Source organism: Anser brachyrhynchus (assembly GCF_964034855.1).
Source record: "Anser brachyrhynchus genome assembly, chromosome: 17".
NCBI lineage: Eukaryota > Metazoa > Chordata > Aves > Anseriformes > Anatidae > Anser > Anser brachyrhynchus.
In genome coordinates, this window is record NC_137710.1 from 12703132 (window position 1) to 12719252 (window position 16121).

Consider the following 16121-nt stretch of genomic DNA (forward strand, 5'->3'; position numbering starts at 1 on the left):
ATCCCACCTTCTGTCTTTGCTAAGACTCCTCTTGATTACAGCTTAGTGTCATGCACTCTGATTAGTTTCTTGTCATTTGGGTGCTTTAACAGGAGTGAATACTCTCCTCACAATATCCTTACTTTCAATGCCACTTTCTTCTCCTGATTTTCCTTCTTCTGTCTCTTTTCAGTGGTCTTGTTTTCCACCAGTCACACCAGCTGGTGTGGCTCACAAACTTACTTATCTCACAAACTTACTACCCAGCAGTCCCACTACTGAGAGTAATCCTCTTGTCCCCCCCAAAATAGTTTTCTAACGCTGCATTACCCTGTCCAGAAGAACCTTTGTGAAAGCCAGCTATGGATGTTCTCAGATAGCTCTGATGAACTAGGTTTAAATGACAAGTAGGGTTGGCTGTACAGAACAAAAGCTTCAGGTGTCCCAAAAATTCATTCAACTTTTTAGCATAATCATGACCTCCCAGCACCAAAACACAATGACACATACACAGAAATTAACTTGGCTAGCTACTAAATCAAAGCTGTGAAAGAGCCTTTTACATCACGCAAGGAACAAGCCTCTCTTACAACCTTGTCATATAAATGGCTTTCATTAGACTCCTGTTCACCAATTTGGGGCAGTTCCAAAGGATGTGGGGAAAGACACAGTGCCAAGATCCCGATGTGCTCCTTGAGAATGTCCCATGACCTTACCCCATCTCATGTATCTGAATAAGAACCTGAATCCCTAACTCATTACTCCAGTGTTAATATGGCCTGGGGATGGGGCAGTCCGTCAGGCAGGCAGATCTGAAGCCATTTAAGACTAAATTATAATTCTTAGAGTAATTCTCCAAGCTTTTTAGGTAAAGTGCTGAATTGGTTTCTGTCTGTGAAAATCTGATGTATGAAGAGGTTGCCCCACCAGAAGGTGACATAACCCAGATGCCACACTGACTTGACACTGGGTTTACAGCACTCTACAGAGAGGAAGCAACTTCCCCTTGATCAGGCAACACCCAGGACCTCTCCTGCATCACTGAACACTCAGAAGCTCCCCATCCCACTTACCTCCCCTTAGACAAAATGAAATGTTGTCCCTTATGCATCGTTCATCAAAGCCATACCCCATAATTAATAGCATCATTTGTTCAGGGGATTTCAATAGGTACTGAAATCTAAAGCATCAATTCAGCATTGTCTCAACCCAGCTTGGGTAGATAAAAATATGCCAGGAAGACTTTCACAGATGTGTGACACAGGAATCATTGTCCTTCGAAAAAGGGGTTTAAAGGTGTTTCAGAGCTATGAGATAGTGCAAACTAGGTTCTCAGCTCCAGCACAGATGATACTACTGAGGGGTGTTACACGAGGGGGTCACCCTTTTGGTATTTTGAGGCAACACTGTGGACTGGGACTGTCTTCACAGGAAAGGAAACAGCCACAGTTACAGCAAATTCCAAAGCTCCAAACAAGCAACAAATTAGGAGCAGCCAGGTTCACTGCAGGCCTGGTCACACTCCCTTTTCCTCTGGAACACCTCCCAGCCCAGCAGCAGAAACAACAGAGTGGCTCTTGTGAAGAGGCTGTTGTCCAAATCAGAGGTTCAACCCAGACCTCACCAAGCCAGTAACACAGGACTCAGCTGGAAACCCTTTCTCCCCAGCACTGCAGCAGACAATGGCTTGCCCCAGCGCAAGATCTCAGTCTCCTTCTTACAACTCTGCAGCTTCTCTGGAACAGTTTTTTGGGGCCTGTGGTTTTCAGCAAATAGGAATTTAAAGAACAAAACCTTGGTTCATTACATCATGGCTCCAGTAACGTCTAGGAACATTTTACATTTGATAAAATCTCCCCAGATTACCTTCTGAAAGCCTGCGGTCAAGTCACATGGCTGGAAACACAAGAATGATGTAAGTAACCACTGAATAGCCCATAGATCAGTTCTCTCATGATGCTAGCACAGAAGCTTGGGAGAGGCATCACATCTCCTTCAAGGGAGCATGGTAATTAGCTGAAGTCAAGGAACTGCTATGTCTATGTAGAGACAGGAAGAATGGCCTGGAGTTACACGTTTAGTCTCACTTTGCAGGAATATTGGGTCCAAGGTTGTTTGCAGTGCCTACTCTCTGCACTAGTGCAGTCCAGCCTTATCTATACCTCTGTGTCCCAGTTTCCTGGGGGTACATTGTCCCACCTCCTGTCAGTGTGGTCTGGAAGCTCTCTGGGGAAAGAACATGCAAAACACACCTTTCACTGTGAGTTTGTACAGTCTGAGACTTTGCTCTCAATCCAGGTTCTTAAAACAAGGTTGAACCTACCTTAAAGGTGGGGACTGACATCTGAAGCTTGGATGTATGGGTGGACAGATGATCCACCAGAGCAGATGGTCAGAGGGCATCTCTTCCAGACTGTTAAACCTGGACAAAAATGGCAGAGAAAACAGGGAGATGAAAAATGCCATGGAAGAACCTGAAGTAAACTTTTCCAATAAACGATTACTCTAAAGGGAATCTCTGTTTCATCCTTGTGCATTCTGCCTTCAGGAGAAAAAACACTTTCGCAATCTATTATTTACAGGATAAGCCTGTGCTTTGGTGGGTACTATCCTCTGCCTTTCAGAGACAAAGTGTGAACCTTCAATCTTCAAGTAAAGCCACGTAAGCACAATCTGTACAGTTAACAATGGAAGGATGGGCAGGAGTCACCTTTAAATTCTGACCTCAGGTGACTTCTCTGATGTCAGAAAGTCAAAGATAAATTAAGGCATAATAACCAAGAATGCTGATTTCCAGACTGTACTCACTACCACTAGTTCATGCTGCTTCTCATCAGAGCAATGTCACCATAAGACTTTTATTCATCTGAGAAAACAGAAGTGACAGCAGCTCTTTGTTGTGATTGGCCTCTAAGCTTCCCTTGTCACACCATAATTAGTTAGCTGGATTGCTTTATTGCAATTGGGGTATTTCATTTGCAAGTGCATTTGGATGGCTAATTCAAATATCAGTCTCAAAAGCAGAGAATAATACAATGTTACAAGCCCTACAAATGAGATGTTTCTCTTAAATAGGTGGCTCATCCATTCTGCCTACTTTCTGTTATGGACTTATGGTCTTTATTTTTGCTCTGTAGACTCAAATCAGCTGGAGCTTTTATTGTAAGTGAAAGAGTCGGGGACAATACCTGTCCCAAAGAGCTATTTAAAACAGGTAATAGGTAAGAAAAAAAAAATCAACACTAATACTAGTTCCTCCTCTTTACAAATCAGGAGAAGAACCACAAGGAGATGAAATGACTTGCCTGCTCTCATTTCAGCTGAATCAGGTCTCACAGCTCTGGGTAATGACTCAGCCAGAAGCCCACCCTTCCTCTTCAACAGTCGCTGGAGGTCTGAATGCGAATAGCCTGCCAAAGGAGGGAATATATTGTTCACAGAGCTGAAGATTTCTGGATACCCTGAGGCTTTGCCACAAACCACCCCCCCTCCCTGCCTTGGCACAGGATCTTTGTCCAAGCAGCTAAAGATAAATGCTCGAGCCTGGTGTTGTTCCCAGTGGCCCATCTGCAAGCTTCAGTGCTAACTTCCTGGTAGGTGCCTCCCTTTCAAACTGGAATCCAATTTACAAAGCCTTTAATTTTAAACTTTCTCATCACTGACTTAATAAAACTAAATGACAGGTAATGGTCCCAGAAGCCAGGAACTATTAGATCCTTCTCAACACTAATAAGGGCTGATCAGATGCTTGTGCACTCTTTTTCCAGCTCACAAAAGCCCAGCTCCCCAAGGACTCTGCCACCGGGGGAGAAACAGGAAACCAACCCTCTCACAGGCAGGTGAAGAAGGGCAAGAAAAGAAAGAAGAAAAAAAAAACGGGAAAAAACCGACATCAACACGAACACTTTAAACTGGAAATGGGTAGCAGGATCGCTGTGGATAATGCCTGCTCTCTTCCTGGAGTTCATCTGGGGCCCACGTACTCGCTCCATTTCCCCACCAGGGCACTGGGGGCTCTCAGAGGCGCTACAGGCATCGTGGCTACGCAGAGGCATGGAGCAAACCGGCTCTGATTTCTGCCCAAAGGCATCAGTGTCATACCGGTCGGGATGTCAGCTCGGGAGAATGTCAAGGCAGCAGTCACGGTGTGCTGTCACAAAGAGAAATAGATATCATTTCAAACACACAGCTCTGGAGAGAGGAGGGAGAAGCAGAAAAGAGAATCCCATAATGCACTTTTAGGGAGGAAGAAATAGAGGAGGAGGCTTAACTCTGCTTTGGCCACACCAGAGGAGGCAGAAGCAGAGGATGCTCCATATCCTAACAGCCAGCGTGCCTCTAGGCTGGGAGGGGCAGGTGGGATGCTCCAGAATAGGCCTGATTCTTTGCTCTTTATTCACTTCTGGATTGAAAGAAGGAGCTGGAATCAGCCTCTGAGAATTATTTCCTGCTTTGTGGTCTTCCTTGACAAACCAGAAGCTGTGGGCTTAGCCTGTAGCACAAAGGAGATGGATAGTGATGTGGTGGCAATGAACTGGGCTCCAGTGGTTTTCTGTCCTCTTCAACACCTCCACACCTCCATGATAAAGGAGGCTTAAACCCAACCTCATTCCTACTCCAATTGTCTTAGTAAGAAGCAGACCTTAGAGTCTTCACATCCCAGGCCTAAGGCAGCCTTACATACATTGTGTTACGGCCTTTCAAGGTGAGTGTTACAGTCATATCTTCCCCCATTACATAAAACCAGCAAGGTTACATGGCCTTTATTTGAAGACACTTCTCTTCACCTGCCAAGGGGGTGAATAGACTATGCTGTTCCTGTAGCCATTAAGTTCTTAGGCCTTGTTTTGCAAAGGGGAAGAAAGAGAGAATCTTCACTTCAGTCCCTTTGCCAGACAACAAAGTATGTAACCATATTTTCAAAGGAAGAAACACTTTTGAAATAAGACCTTTCAGTACCACAAAAATGCCATCCAAGAGCACATGTATTTTAACAAAAAGAGTGGACTGAATTACAGTTTGAGATAAACATGACATTTCCAAGACCTGATTATTCCTCCTTCCCCATAAAATATTTGCTTTCTGCCCATATGCACAAAGGGAACAGCACCAAGGAGTCTCAGGCTCCGTCTTTGAAGGCATCCTAGTGGAAGGCTTGGAGATGACACAATGAGCTTATCTTATTACAAACACACACACACGATATCGATATCTGTGTAACTTTTGTGATATACAAAGTCTGTATCACAGAAAGCCCTGGAGCCTGTTGCAATATAATTAATGTGATAGGAAATCTTGTACTGGAGCGCAGCCAGGATTTTCATCACACTCAAGCCTCACTCAGTAACCACTGGACTTTCCATTCCTCCCTCAGCCACCCACCTTATTTGTCTTTCCTTCCCAATTCCTCTGAAGCACCTTTTAAACCCTATTGACATGATTGTTAGCTATAGTAGCATGCTGAATCTATGAAGGACTCTCTGTCTGGAGCAAATTCCTTGCTTGCTGGCTCGTCTCTAGCCTAAATCAAGGCTCTCTTATCCTTGCACATGACACTAGCTCATATAGCCTTGAAATCTCTCACTTCCCTATTCCCATCAGACATTTTTATATTTAAAGTGGTTCCTCCTTCCTCACCCCTGTCCTTTTCCTCCCAAGTTTGGCTTTCCACATACAATTCTTCCAGCATTTCTAAACAGGGAGAAATCTCCCAAGACCCTGCGTTATGCTGGTTACCCTATACTTTGCCCTGTACTCTGGATCTCTCTCTGATAATAAGGTGCATACACTGTATATCACAGCTGTAGAAAGAAAGGGGATGTATACATGTGGCCTCTTCTAAGTGTAATACACAGGTCTGGATCCTCTCCCAACATCTGCTCTTAGTCTGGACAAAGGGAATGAAAGATGTTACAAGGTCTGTAGCTTGTGTAAGAAAGATCTCATGAAGAATTGCAATAGCATACTCCTAACCCATGGGAAATGGGTATGGACAGCCTCTTGGAACGAGGTGTAACCTTGACAGGGATGCTTCATCTTGCAACACTAGCTTTTTCACTGTGCTTTTTAGTAGTAAATAGCAAATAGCATTTGTATTGCTTCTTACAACACTGCACTGCTGGACAGATGAAGATATCTGTAGCCCGTAACAGACAGGATTACTAAAGGGGCTTTCCACATCCACACAATAAATGGACAGTAGGGTGAAGAAAATAAGCTGGTAGCTGGGGTTACATTGTTTAAAACATTGTTTATCCAAATGTTTTTAATCTTTTGGGAAAACATGAACTTTTTTTTTTGCTCTATAATGATTCTATGATTCTATTTCTACCTTCTGGTCACCAGTGGGCTAACACCAAGCTGTCACCCTCATCAAGGTGCTGGTTCATATCATCCAAAATCTGCTTCCACAGCAGAACATAAGTTACCCCTTGCTGGTAGTTTTGAGTTAACCTGGCTCTGAAGAAATGCAGCTCTTAACACTAATTATTCTTCCTTGTCCCCTTTATAGGATTTCTGTTCCTAATTAGAATGTAAATGTAACTGTGGCTTTTCTAACTGTCCATGTAAAGCCTGATACTTAGGTAAATTCATGGGAGTATATAAAACTGTTTTGAAACACTGAGCTTTATATCCATGTTTTAATATTAAATATGATAATGTTTAGGCTAGAACCTAATAGTTTAATAATATTTTAGGCTAGAACAAAGCACACGGTAAATTCCTAAAGCCTGTAAGTCAGCTTGCTTTTCACAGGACAAGATGGCAATACAAGGTTCACTGTAACACCACCAGTTTTAAAACACCCAAATAAAATAAAATAAAAGTTCTAGATGCCCTGTTCCTATGGAAATCCTGAATATCAGACCTTTGAGGCCTTGGGGGAATGCCCAAAAACCAGGGTTATCCTAAATCTGTAACTGAACGCTTGGATAACTGTCTTACCCTGTTGGAGCTCTCTCTCCTCTAGCAATGAGCTCTACCCCAGGCTACCATACATCCCTGGATAAGTGCTCTTTACCCAGACCCCAGTTTTGTCTTTGTCGGGTTTCACCACTTCAGACACTCTCCTGGGATTCCAGTTTGTTGGAGCTGTATCTGTGGTTGGACCCTTATGAGAAGTGCAGGCAAACAACTCTCAAATATTAATCTGAGGTGCACCGAAGTTCCTGGGTAGGAAAATATAAGTCCTCACCACACAATATAGACCATGCAGGTACAAAAGCAAGGCTGGCAGGTCTCCTTTCATAAATAACAATAATCTTTAAAATTCAGGCTAGGTGTTTCACCCGTCATAGAAAATAACAGCCTAAAAGGGTGTTTCTCAGAAGAGCTGAGTTGCTGTACTGATTCTGCTCCCACCTCTTTTTTAGAATCAAGGCAAATTTTTCAAAACCCAGGCCTCAGTTCTGCGTCTGCAAAAGGGACGCGACAGCCACACATCTCTCTTGGTCTCCTCCTCACCATTCGCAGTCTTGTCCGAGCATTTCACAAGAAATGGCGAGGCCTAGTGCAATGACTTCAGCTGGGTCTTACGGGAGTGGCAAATAACAAATTCTAAGAGAGGAGCTTCTTGTCCCAGTAAATTGAGAACAAAAGATGAGATACTGTAATTTGGACAAATACAGAATAACACTCACTTCTGTGCCATGGCCGATTTGATTTCAGGAGAGCTGTACAGCATATGCATGATGCAGCTGGATTCTGCTTTGCGAAGCAGAGCCCTGAGAAGTTTTGCAGAGAATATTAGCAGCAGAATCTCACTGGTTGTTACAAGCTGTGATCTCCTTAAGACTATTATTTTATTAAGGAAAAGCACATCTCTTGGAAATCTTCCTCCCTTCTTCCCTCCTGCGACTTTCCTTCTTGAGTTCCCAGGACTATTTAATAAGGCATAGCTTTCAAAGGAGCAGCAGCATGACCAGATGGTCTAGCGAAATACAGCTTGTAAAAAACAAATTCTCCATGAGTAGAAAACTTGGGATGCACGTGTCCCCTTGAAACAGATCTAAATGTGGATTTTGAGGCACACCATGTAAGGAAATGATGAGGGCCTGGGCTGCTTTCTATCTGGTACCTACCCAGTCCCACATATGACACACACTTATCCTTTTCATTGCTCCTTGTCTTTTCAAACCACACAACAGTGTCATTGTTCAGATGGCAACTTCACAGCAAAAGGCAATCGTCACATCCCTCAGCTGGAATTGGCTGCAGTTCAGATTTCAAAGCCCAGAGCAAGGTTTTTTCACTGAAGCTTTTCTTCTGGGAGCACGCTGACAGGCCGAATGGCTTACCCTCAAATGTGCCAGGCCATAATAAAATCACCAGTCACCCAGGATCTTCTCCAGACCAGACAAAGGTACTGCAAGGGCAGGGAAAACAGATGCCCTGCAAATACCAGAAAATCATGTGGTGTTTACTAGGACTCTCAGCCTTGTTCCTGCCACTCTGCTGGAGCAGCTCCAGGCGTTCAGGGTTCACACTGGACTGACTCCAGTTTAAACGACAATGTAATAATTTATGTGCATCTCCATGCTTTGGTTTTAAAACCTACAATTAAAAGGATACAGGGACACAGTAATTTCCTCCATGAATCAGACCTGTGGGCCCGTTAACGCAGGATCCTACTCATTACACTGGTAAGTGGAAAGCTGACAACATAGTTCTCTCTGTCCTAGTATTTGGGAAATTGGTGCTTTAAGAAGGATGACAAAGGAAACTGGAACAGTCAGAAGTGACAAAAAAGAAAGCTTTGCTGAGAAGAACAGTGAGCTCCTCCTGCAGTACTTCCAGGATATCTGTACAGCATGCATGGTTCAGCCTGTGGGGAGCAAAAGAATAAATTTCCATTTGATAAAGAATTTTGTATTTTCATTACTTACTTATGTTTTGCTTTGGAAAAAAACCCAAAAGCTCAGTATTTCCTCCACAACTTTATTTTGAGCCCACTGAAATATGTTGCAAATGTTTTATGCTCTACTACAAACTACTAGAAAAAGAAGCAAAAAACAAAACACCACTTGGAAAGAAAAGAACAACTAAATAAAAACAATGGCTTCAACCCATTCAGGCTCATCTCTGAGCAACAATAATGTTGCCCTGAAGAAAAAAAAAAAAGTCAAATCAATATGATTTCTTCAACCATTTAATTTTTGCCAGAATGTCATTTTCCAATGGAAAACCACACTGTCGAAATGTTTCTGACCAATTCTATGTAAAATAGTTCCTAGAGAGCATCTATGTGAGCTGTGATAATTAGGACAAGATTTTCAAAAAATTACATTGCCGTGAGGAAATTCAATGCTTGCACATGGAATATAAGGCCATTCCTACCATTGTTTTTACCTTGAGCTTTGGACAATTTCTGGACAACTTACTGTCAGCCAAGAGATGTAGCTTATTACAGAGGAAACATATCAAATAGCGTCTGCCATGCAAACTTTATTCTGTCTGTCTTGTTTAGCTGTTTTCTCTTAAAAAGTATTAGACTGAAAGTAAATGGTCACTCTTTATGGACTGAAAACACTGTGTATCCTTAGTTCATCAGCACAAAGAACACAAAACATAACGGATGGTTATCTTGTCTAGATGCCAATTAAACTTCTATAAATGTGACCAGAAATTATTCTTACCAGCTCAGGAGAATCCTTTCTGGGGAAGATATTTCAGTGCTAACAGCTTTTGATTACATGAAAAATACTGTGAAGAGGTACTTTGTCAAGACATCTTGATAATCCAGCTGCCGATGCCAACCAGACAGGGGAATCTGAGAAGGGAATGAACAAATATGTAAGCATTTGTACATGATGGCGAGCTCTGGGACAGCCTGAAAAGCAGAGCTGTGCAGCTGCCCTGCCTTAGCAGGAGCTTCTCCACAAAATACTTCTTCCACAGCTATTTCCTACCAGTGGCAAGTTATTCCTGGCCTACAAGAGCAGTGAATTGCTTCCTCCCTCCTGGCCCCACACTGGCTCAGCTTCTTGGCCAGAAAGCAGAGGCATGAGGCCATCCTCTGTCTCTCTTCACCCTTTTCCCACCCAGAAGCTCTTTTTGAGCATTCCCACCTGCTCCTCCATGCTCAAATACAAGGTTGAGATAATATATGTAGCGACATACTTGCTGTTCTAGCTCCCCAGGATAAATACTCTGCTTGACTCAGGATGGTGGTCCCAGAGTACAGGGAAATATTAACATAAAAATGTGCAATTCCCACCTCCTCCAACACGTTTTTATATTTTCCATGCCCTTTCAAGCCTCTTCAAACATTCTGTTTAGGTTCTGTTTATAACTTGGCTGAGAGATACTGTCTGCTGTTTACCTGCACCAACTCCGCACGTCCATTCCTCTGTACAACGTGGGCAAACCCAATCCAGCTGAATGATACGTTCCTCTGCTGGCTGGAAATGGCTTTCAGATATGACTGAAGGCTAGAAAGGTCCTTATCTCCACACTTCAAAGGGCCTCCTCCCATTTGACAAGTTGGTGTCTCCCCTGGATAATTTGAAAATCTTATTCTCAACGGTTTTAAGCCTTTTGATCTTCATAAAAGCCAGGTCACAGAACATCTTATACCGTATGCCTTGAGGAATGCCATAAACTCTGAGCTGTTGCCACATCCAGGCCTCAGTACCTCTAATCTCGCAGTATTTATGAGCTCATATTTTCTTTGAAGGGACACAATCTACTTGAAAATCTTGTATTAAAATCACAAATGTCTGTACCAGTGCCTGCATTTTACATTAGTAAAAGGGGAATAAAATACATAATCTACTCATTTTTCTTCCATCAGTCCAACCTTTAAGTCATTTGCATTTACGTCCTCACCAGTAACAAAAGCAGATGAGGAAATTTCCAGCCAGTTTTGTTCTCTGGGCAGTGTTGCACATGCCAGTTCTACAGACGTCACATTGCGAATATTGCAGGGGAGTATTTTAATCTTAATAAAGACAATGCCAACCTGGTGTCTTTAAAATACATGCACAAATCCATTTCTTTTAGAAACACTTTGTAAGGCTGTTAAAATTGCAGGATATAAGCTCATTGATGACGTATATTTAAAAAACTCAGAAGATCAAAAGCAGAATGAAAGGGATTTATTTCTACACTCTCTTACAACATCTTCTTTTATCCATCTGTCTATGTGTCAGTATTTCTGAAAGTGCTTTTCATCACCTTGTTATCTTAGGGCCTGATCTCCATCCCTAGCACTGAACACCCCAGAGGTGCAGAGGGCCCTCACAACTTCACTCATTACATTCAGAGCCAAGAGCATCAACCCTGAATTGATGTCAGCCTTGCCTGGTCTGGCCACAGCGTCATGAATACTGCCCATAGCTATCACCAAACATACCCTTCTGCATTTTCCAAAGTCAGGACATGGAGCTTGGCTGGGTTAGAGAAAGTGGTAACATATCCTGAGCTCAGGACACTCCTGAGCTCAAGGATTCACATGGCGCACTGAAGGAATGTGCCACAGATATAAAATGCGGCCTCTAAGATCTCAAACACGAAATGGGTCTAGCACCAAGGTAACATTTCCACTGCTGCTAGAAGAACTGAAAAACAAGCTTCTTTCCAGCTTTGTTATCAGCGTATTTCAGCATAGATAAAGACAAACTATTTATGTAGCCCTATTTTGAGATGTGGGAAAGCAAGCAAATATCCTTCCTTTTCTGGATCTGCCACCCACGCAAGATGTGTGAACAGTTAATTCTTATTCCTGTCTGCTTGAAGAGGAAGATCAAGCTCTGCCTCTCTTCCTCCCCAAAAGAACCGTGAATCATGACAACTTGTGGCTTTTTTACTGTTTAAGTCAAGCACAACACAGATCTTTTTACAAACAATGCCATGGAGTTAGCTCCCTCCTTCCTGCTGGGTCAATACTTGTACAGAGACAGAAGTCTTGATCTGTTTTATGGTGATGCTCCACATGTCATGGAGTATTCCCCATCCCTCCTCCAAAAAGTGACAAGCAAGTACATGCCAAGTCATGGGGGAAAAGATGATGAATGTAAAGGGAATCTATTGGAGTTATGCTGCATTACAGAGTAAGGGAGAAATGCTTCCAATATCATTAAATTTCTCATTTGTCTAGAACATAACATTGGGGAAAAAATAAAAAAATCAACACACAATCAATAGGAAGGGAGGAAAGACTGATAAAATTTACACCGCTCCAAAATTAAGAGCACCTCAGATTTTGACATCATCCTTTTCTTCCCCTTTTAACGGCAGGTTAAGGCAAGTAACAAAATTTTATACACACCACAAAGAAAGACAGGGAAGGGAAACAAAAAAAAAAGGAAAGAAAAGAAAAGAAATCACAGGGCCTATGGGATGAATTTAGAAAACAAAACAAAACAAAACATAAAAAGGGTATTCCCCCTGCCAGCTGTCAGAGACTTGAAGGCACCTGGTACAACCTTCATCGATAAAGGCTCAGATCCGTATCATTAGGAGACAGCTCCACAGGTCTGAGGTCTAATTTATGATTTTCAGATTGCCAGCTGTGACATAATTCACTGGGCAGCAAGACTGAGGTCAATATACGTTTAAGTAAAAAGGTTTTTCGTAAGCCTGTGGGGTCAATCAGGAAAAGCTGTCATTATTGCATGGGAGGGAAGCCGGGGAGAACGGATGGGCTGGCAGGGGGAGAAGTGACCAAGCAGTCAATTCCCGTTAAGTAACCAAGGCTGTTTTATTGCTAAATAGCAGTCTAGCAACAAAGCGCATCCTGGAGCATCTGAGCCAAAGGATCCACTCCCTTGGAAAGAAATACTCTACCAAGTCTCCTGTCCCTTCTTCCCTGTTACCCTCTAAGCAGCTTCTTCCCAGACACAGAGAGGGAAGACACACAATTCAGATAACTACTAAAGCACCTGGACAGAGCTCACTTCAAGCAATTTAAGGTCCCTGTGCATGAGAAAAGCATGATGCAGGCCCTGCCCATCTCCTGCATCACAGATTCAGCAGCCTGTCCAACTTGAAAGGTAAGGCCTCCCAGACACTGAAGTTCCAAGTTTTACTCACACCTACCTTGCAGCCACGGTGATGTCATTTATTGTAAGACAAAATGCTTCTGCTTAGTAACAACCTACATATTCATACTTAAGCTGCGAAATTCCTTGTGGACTGTTCTGGGGAAAAAATCATGGCATCTAGACGAACTGACACAGACTAGTTTATGTCCACTCCTTGAAGGAGAACGCTCTCTGGTGAAGACAGGCTTAGTTAAGTGTTCCCTGGCCAAGTCTGAAACCTGCAATGCACATTACTGACCCAAGCCAGGCTTATATATGAGAAGAAAACTGGTCTTTGTGGTCAGTCCTCACTTCCTTAGAAAACTGTACCACTAGCAGTGCATGCTCAAGTTGCCAAGATGAGATCTGGATCATTAAAGCCACACTGAGGAGACTGAACTGGAGTCCCTGTTCGTGTCTGCACCACTCCAAAGCAACACAACCATTTGTTTAACCTGACAAACATCAACAGGAATCAGGCATGGGGTACAGAAGGAAAAGTGCCCCGTTGGAGCACAGAGGGTGGGAAAGGCTGCCAAGGTTGAGTAGGTAGTTTCAATAGCTTTTACTATTTGGACAGAAATGCAAAATGGCGAGAAGAGTTGAAACGCAATGCCAATCCAGCCCAAAGTATTAACGGGGTGACTACAAACAGATAAAGTAAGTATAGAAATTCATCTTCTTGCAGACTGTCTATGGTTAGACCTGGTAGCTGGAATCGTTCAGCAGGCTCTTGGTAAGATCTTAGCTGGCTGCCTGCACAAAAAAAGCCTGGGAAGCTGCTCTCCAGCCAAACTAGCTTGGAAAGCAGAGTTACTCACCAAGACTGTACCCGTGCTGTTCCAGAGAGCATGGATGTGGCCATGCAGTCCAGCTTGGTTTGGCACAAGAAGGTGGCTGCACAAACAGTGGTCAGAATGAGGTCCAAAGACAAGACCATTGCTCCCACAAGTGAAGATGGCACGACACAAAAGAGACAGGCCACCACAGGCAACTAACTGAGGCAGGGCATAACAAGTACAAGTTTGCTTTCTAGGTCCAGGCCATAACTGCTGACAGGGCTGGTATGTCCTAAGAAGTCACTAAAGACGAAGGCCAGGTTTCACCCACGAGCAGAAATCTGTATGACGACTTTTCAGTTCTAATGCAAGACCTCACTCTGACTCACCACATGAGCTGGTTACTGTTCACACTCAGCTTCAAATTTACTTTCCCTTCAGTTTGCTGGAGGGAAAGTATGTTGGCATTCGTTTCTTCTCCTTCTTTGGCTGCTCGAATCCATGTCTTTACAGTACAGAACTGGCCTTTTTCTCCATACTTGGAGGGTTCTCTGCTGTGCGTAGGACTTGGGGATGCTGAGAGTACCTTCCAGAAAACCCCTTGCTGCCCACATTCTCAGAGGCTTCTGCAGCTGCTTCCTGAGACTCTGAGGTTTCTGTTCCAGGTAGCTGGGTCATTTCTGTTTCAAAAAAACAGCCTGAAAGCAACACTTTTATAAAACCATTAGGCATATTAAAGAAAAATATGATAGCACATCCATTTCAGACAAGCTCTCTTGAGAAACAGGTATGAGTTGTTGGTTCAGGCCTCTGCTTTGAATAACTGAAATGTAAAGGAGCACACGGGGGTTTAGAAGCATTTGATTTCAGCGTGGGACTCGGGAACTCAGCTCTTGCACAGCCATGACTGAAGATTAGGTACACCCACTATCTCTGGGCTGAGCACTTTCATTACATAGCATTTAGGATGGACTTTTGAGAACCTCAGCTGCAAGGTGCACACAAGATTCAAGTATTTTCCTCATTATTATTGCAGAGGCCGTAAATGGCAAAAGCAGCTCATGTTTTCTCCTGGTTTCTAACTTGCGGGAAAGCTCGTTATCAGCAGGGCATCCTTGAAACAGCAACCAAGAGCATTAACTTTTAATATTTAATGTATTCCTCAGGCTCTGGGAGAGCAATGTGAGAAATATCCCGTAAAAATCTATTAGTGTTAATAAAATACCACCCAACAGGTTGTCCATTATCAGCAATTAAAGTTTTCAAAGCAGGTCAGATAACTCCCTGGAATGATTTGTGTGGCCTTTACATCCGTTCTTTTCCTTCTTCCATTTTTTTTTTCTTTATTAAACTTTCTCAACTCTTTTTTCCTCCCTCCCACAGCACAGTCTGAGCCCTAACCAGTGAATTATAGCACTAATGAGGTGTTTATACTCTCTGCCCATCAATCACAGATGTGTGTGAGTGAAAGCGCCAGCCGATAGTCGGGAAGTGCTGCAGCCTTTGCTGCAGCCAAAAGAATATTAGACTGTAGCTAGATAAATCCCCTGCTCTTTTCCTTTGTTGCTCATGGCCACAGCGCAAGAGCAAATACACTCCATCTGATTTTCTACCCCCTGAAAAAGTGAGGACATCCCTGTAGTTCACATCTATAACCTTCTCCCATCCCATTTGCCTCACTTTACCCCTTACCCAGAGCAATGCATCCCTACAAAGTGACAGCCCTAACAACTAAAGGAGCAGCTAAGTTATGGTGCAGTGAAATAAGGCAATAGCTACCCCCAGTTCCTGTGACACAACAGAGCTTACTGTTGGCACCCCTCTCCTACCTCAGTGCTTTTCTCATCTTTTCATTGTTGATGTCTGGCTACGAGTCCCCAGAACAAAAATCTGCTAACGTGCTGGTGGCAGCACCCTGAAAGATGAACACCCAAACCATAATTACAAATCAGTTAATTTAAGATTTATGTTTTTTAATTATTGTTTTTAAGCACACTTGGATGTTTAATAGTGAGGCTTTGGCTTTCTCCCTGGCTCTCTCATCTTACAGAAAATTAACAAATCTAAATGAATGAATACCCATGTTTGCAGAGAACTCAAATAACTTTACACCTACACAAATGAAGTAATGAAATGAGGTCTCTGTGGTCTCAGTTTAGCATAACCTAGCAGAGAGTGGGCCAAACCCGGATGGGGTGTTCACGAAGAACTCAAGGTGTGTTTACTGCGGCCTTAGAGGTCCCAGAAGAAGACAAAGAGCTTCTGGCTGGTGCTCCCAGCAGCCTGGCACAGGAGTAGGAAGTCTCCGACATGATCTTTAAGAAAGGGAGTTGTGAGCAGA

The 16121-nt window shown here is 43.2% G+C and overlaps 1 protein-coding gene across 1 annotated transcript in view; it reads right to left on the minus strand.

Moving 5' to 3' along the window:
* Positions 1-16121, minus strand: part of TBX3 (T-box transcription factor 3) — a 241275-nt gene that overhangs the window by 167945 nt on the left and 57209 nt on the right. Inside the window, exons 7-12 of the mRNA XM_080559595.1 lie at positions 10301-10473; positions 9615-9748; positions 7620-8803; positions 3883-4129; positions 3285-3389; positions 2303-2401 (exon numbers count right to left, since the gene is read on the minus strand). The gene's annotated coding sequence lies outside the window, so the exon portion shown is untranslated. The remainder of the gene's footprint in view (positions 1-2302; positions 2402-3284; positions 3390-3882; positions 4130-7619; positions 8804-9614; positions 9749-10300; positions 10474-16121) is intronic.